The sequence below is a fragment of the Arachis hypogaea genome, chromosome 5, assembly GCF_003086295.3.
Source record: "Arachis hypogaea cultivar Tifrunner chromosome 5, arahy.Tifrunner.gnm2.J5K5, whole genome shotgun sequence".
NCBI classification, from domain to species: Eukaryota; Viridiplantae; Streptophyta; class Magnoliopsida; order Fabales; family Fabaceae; genus Arachis; species Arachis hypogaea.
In genome coordinates this window covers 52063275-52068714 of record NC_092040.1, presented here as the reverse complement: position 1 = coordinate 52068714, position 5440 = coordinate 52063275, and the positions used below count along the sequence as shown (strand labels likewise).

At 41.0% G+C, this 5440-nt stretch overlaps 1 non-coding gene across 1 annotated transcript; it reads right to left on the bottom strand.

Moving 5' to 3' along the window:
* Positions 1-1133: 1133 nt before the first annotated feature.
* LOC112804765 (small nucleolar RNA R71) lies at positions 1134-1241 on the bottom strand. Its single transcript, XR_003203381.1, has one exon. It is a non-coding gene; the product is annotated as a small nucleolar RNA R71 (small nucleolar RNA).
* Positions 1242-5440: the final 4199 nt, after the last annotated feature.

The following is a 5440-nucleotide window of genomic DNA, read 5'->3' as shown; positions in this document are numbered from 1 at the left end:
CTGCTCATTATCCCAACTCCCCATTTAAGATTCTGCACTTTAATTTCTGTTATTTACTTTCTAGTCATTTAAATTTCTGCATCATAATCTAAATTCTGTTTAGCTCAACCAGCATATTCTTCTAACTAAAGTTGCTTGACCAATCAATCCTTGTGGGATTTGACCTCACTCTATTGTGAGTTTTACTTGACGACAATTCGGTATACTTGCCGAAGGGAAATTTGTTAAGAGACAAGTTTTCATGCATCAAGTTTATGGCGCCGTTGTCGGGGATTGATTTTGAATCAACAATGATTAAGTTAGAAGATTACTAGATTGAGCATTTTTTTGGTATTTTTTTTCATTTTGTTATTCGTTCTTTTTCTTCAGTCAATTTACCTTGGTTAGTTTTTAATTTCTTCCTCACCCCCTATACCCTCTCTATTTTCTGTTCTCTTAGTTGATCATAATTCAACTTACTAACCTACTAACTGTTTGATAAATTACATCACTCACACTGACTATTACTCTAACAAGAATAATCTTCACTATACCTCCTGTTGTGCAATCTGTTTGTTGTATGACAGGGAGAAGAGAAGGAGCTTCAACATCCTTTTGATTCAGAACCTGAAAGAACCCTTTGGAGACGAGGAAGGGAAACAAGAGGAAAAAGGATTATTGGTGCTGAGGAAGCAGAGGAAGAGTATTTTGAACCTAACATGGAAGAGAATTTGGAGAATAACCATGAAGAGGAGTCTCATAATCAAGGCCATGCCAACCGTGCTGGGTAAGAAAGGAGGGTCTTAGGATCCTATATCAACCCTAATCCCAAAAACTGTGGGAGCAGCATTCAGAAACCCACCATACATGCCAACAATTTCGAGCTAAAACCCCAGCTAATCACTTTGGTGCAAAATAATTGCTCATTTGGAGGAGGTGCTCAAGAAGACCCTAACCAACACTTGACCACCTTCTTGAGGATTTGTGACACGGTGAAGTCCAATGGAGATGTCTATAGGTTGCTCTTGTTCCCCTTTTCACTCAGGGACAAGGCATCCAAGTGGCTTGAATCCTTTCCAAAGGAGAGCTTGACCAATTGGGAAGAGTTAGTGAACAAGTTTTTGGCAAGGTTTTACCCCTCTCAAAGGATCAATAGGCTAAGAACTGAGGTGCAGACTTTTAGACAACAAGATGGTGAGACACTTTATGAAGCATGGGAGAGATTCAAAGACTTGACAAGGAGATGCCCACCAGAGATGTTTAATGAGTGGGTTCAACTTCACATCTTCTATGAAGGTCTTTCCTATGAGTCAAAGAAGGCTGTGGATCATTCATCAGGAGGCTCTTTAAACAAGAAGAAAACCATTGAAGAAGCCATAGATGTCATTGAAACAGTTGCTGAGAATGATTACTTCTATGCCTCCGAAAGAAGCAACACTAGAGGAGTAATGGAGCTGAACCACATGGATGCACTGTTAGCCCAAAATAAGATGATCACCAAGCAGCTAGCAGATCTTACCAAGAAGGTGGAAGAGAACCAAGTTGCAGCAACATCCATCTAACCAACCTTCTCAACCACCTAATCTCAACCCACCATCATTGACAGATGTAGGCTTTCAAAGATTGAGGCTCTACTTGAAAACATATGCAGAAAAGTCCAAGACAACAAAGTGTTTAAGGAAGAAGTGCGAGCTAATATTAAGAACCAAGGAGAAAACACCAAGAGATTGGAGTCCCAAGTAGGGTACCTATCTCAACAAATTCCCAAACCCACTGATGGATTCCCCAGTGATACAGAGAAGAATCCAAGAGGAGAAACAAAGAAAGTGAGATGGGAGGAATGCAAAATGATAACCACAAGTGATGAGAGTAGTATGAATGGAGTAGAACACCTTCAAAATAACCGAAAGGAAAGCCAGAAGGAAGGAAGCTGTGCAACTCAGCTTACATCCAAGGAAGAGCTAAAGAAGAAGGATGTATTGAACCCATATGCACCTTTTCCCCATAGGCTTAAAGGTGGTGTAGCAGGGAGAATGTACTCAAGGTTTCTTGATATGTTTGCATCTCTAAATGTAAATATACCATTCATTAAAGCCCTCCAACAGATGCCTTTTTACATCAAGTATATAAAGGAGCCACTAGCCAGAAAAAGTCCATTGAAGGGTGGACAAACAATCAAGATGAACAGAGATTGTAGTGCTCTCATTCAACCAGGGCCACCCACAAAGAAGGAGGATCTAGGGAGTTTCCACATTCCTTGTGCCATAGGAGAAACAATGATTGACAAAGGGCTTTGTGACTTGGGAGCAAGCATCAACCTAATGCCTCTCTCCCTCATGAAGAAGCTTCAAATCAATGAACTAACTCCTACTGATGTAATTATCAGATTGGCTGACAAAACTCAAAAACAAGCAATATGGGTGGTTGAAAATGTGCCGGTGAAGGTTGGGAGCTACTATCTTCCCACAGATTTTGTTGTTCTAGAAATGGATGAGAATCCTATTTACCCCATCATTTTGGGAAGACCATTCCTAGCCACAGCTAGAGCACTCATAGATGTAGAACGAGGAGAGTTAGTGTTGAGAATACATGATGAGCAGCTCACTTTCAATGTCTTTAAACCCTCACAAGAAGCAGATCATGAAGACAATAAGTTGATGGAGGAGCCAACAAGGAAGCACAAACAACACACTTGGAAGCCCCATTAGTTGGGAAGCCATATAGTCAAGAAGAACCATGTTCAAGGATGATTCAAGGGGAACCAGAACCATCAGAGTCATGCAAGATCAATAACAAGAATCCACTAGAGAAAGAATCCATAGAAAACAAGACAACATCAATGGAAACAAAGAAGAAAGTCCCAAGGAGATGGAGAAGCAGAAAGATACCTACAGAAGATTTCTCCCCAGGAAACGAACTCCTCAACAATTCCACTGGTAGCAATCACATTGCAAGAGGGGAGGATTTCAAACACCACCAACCACCTTGACAAGGGACAACCGTCAAGCTAATGACGTTAAAGAAGCGCTTCATGGGAGGCAACCCATGTTCTATGCTCTTCTTTTAATTCTCTAATAATAGTAACAAAACAATTTCCATGGAATTTCAATTCAACTTTGACAACTAATATAAAGTTCCCCTACATGCAACGTATAGTACATGATAAGTTTGGTGTTCAAACACATCAATTGAGGTTTGAACACACCCTATGAGGAAAATTCATTTCCCAAACTTGTTGCACCATGTGATCAAAAACAAGTTTGGTGTACTAACGTGCATGCTTGAAAAGCTTAATAATTGATTGAGTTGCATCCATGGAAAGCAAGAAAATAAAAAATAAAAAATAAATAAAAATTTCTTTTTAGTTCACATTTTTTTCCCACCAAAAATTTCAAATAACCCATAGCATTTTCTTTTCGTATGTAGGGAATCAAAAAGGACATTGATGGCACCTGATAGGACAATTGAGGAAGGGAAATACGGCCGCTACACTAAGGGAATTTCACACTTGTCCTCACAGGGAATGTCCTTGGAAGTGTTGCCATGCAGCATTGGGAGTGGACAATCTTGAGGACCGAACTAAAACCCCTTGGGAAGTAGTGTCTTGAAAGGATGAGAAAGAGTCATCTTGAAAACCAAATTATTCAATTCATAAATATGATGATCCTTGTGCTCATCTTGCACCAAACCCCAACCGTTTACCATCAAGACCGTGCAATTGATCTACACCATTCAACTACCACCAGCCATCTATATAAAGAACCTTCACCAATCCAGCCTCTCCAAAGATTCATCAAACGCACCTCTTCTCCTTTTTCTCAAAACACATTCCTTCAAGACTCATTCTACCTCAACCCAACCAAACTCCATCTTCAACCCTTTAACCTTTACTATTCAATTCTCAATCATGGCAGCATCAAGCTTCAAGAGGCGAAGGGGAAAGGAACCAATGGAGCAATCCTCCTTCGACACCGGGAGATTCAAGACAGCCTTCCATGAGATCGAGTTCGAGCGAATAAAGGACAAGAAGATACTGCCTGAATCAACCTTCCAGTTCGATGAAGATGAGTGTCCACAAATTCGGGAGAAGATTGAAAAGAGGGGTTGGGAAAAGCTCACTAACCCGGAAGCAAGAGCAAATGCAAACCTCATCAAGGAATTTTATGCAAATGTGGTTAGAGAAGACAAGACCACAGCCCCCACCTTCAAGAGTTATATAAGAGGAATAGAGGTGGATTTTAGCCCCAATGCAATCACTAGAGTTCTCTACTTGAAATCCCCACATTTTGTTGAGCTTGATTACCAAGAAAGTATAAAGAAGGGCGCCGACAATGATGAATTGGAAGAGATCGTGGGTGACATATGCATTGTGGGATATAACTGGGAAAGGTATTCAGATAAGAGACCCCGGTTCATCAGGAGAGGAGACCTCATCCCGGAAGCCAAGGGTTGGTTTGAGCTTGTGAGACGATCTATCCTTCCAATAGCAAACAATTCTGAGGTCAATATTACTCGAGCTACCATGGTACATTGCTTGATAAAGGGTGGAAGCATCAATGTGCACGAAATTATAGCTGAAAGAATCCAAGAATCAGCCAAGAAGAAGGATTCAGGTGCTAAACTTTGGTACCTTAGCACCATCCTTAGATTATGCATGAAAGCCAAGGTAGTCTTTGAGGACAGCAATCCAACTTGGATAGGTCTTGGGAGATCACTTACACTCCAACGCATAACCTATGTGACTCCAACTCAACAGTAGAAAAGACCCCATCTAAGGAAGAGGACATCAGAAGAAGCACAAGAAGAAGAGCCTCCCCAAGGAGAACCCCAACCCACGGAATATCATCAAGAAGGATATCATGACCTAACCAACATCAACTTGGGTCACATCCAAGGAGCCATTGATGATTTGTCAAGGATATACATGGAAGGACAAGAACAACAACTGCAACTTCAATCTCAGAGAATGGATCGGCAAGAGAAAATGCTAACAAATTGGATGAATCAACAAAGGGAATGGCAGAAACAGCTAATGAAGTAGCAACAAAAGTACTATTCCCAGCTTACTCAAGCCATAAATCAAGTGTCTGAAAGGCAAGAAAAGCCAAGATAAACGCCTCCAGGAACTCAATCAATGCCAGATGAATCAGATGAAAGCATTCAACGAATTTAGTGTGCTAAATGAAGGAAGGCAACTGCATCGAGAAGAATTCAGCATCAACACTCAGGCAAAGTTAAACTATGTGGTTGAGCATATGCATCACCTGCACCCTGACATCCCAAGCTATGAGACAGTTTGCAAGAACTTAATTGAACAAGAGGGAGGGAAGGTGAAACAGCAAAAGGAAGCATTAAAGAAGAAGATGGAAGATGCCGGTTTCTGGAAAATGTTGATGGGGAAGCGCAAGGGGAATGGAGACTCAAGTAATCAAGGAGAATCCCAAGGGAGCAGAAGAGAAGA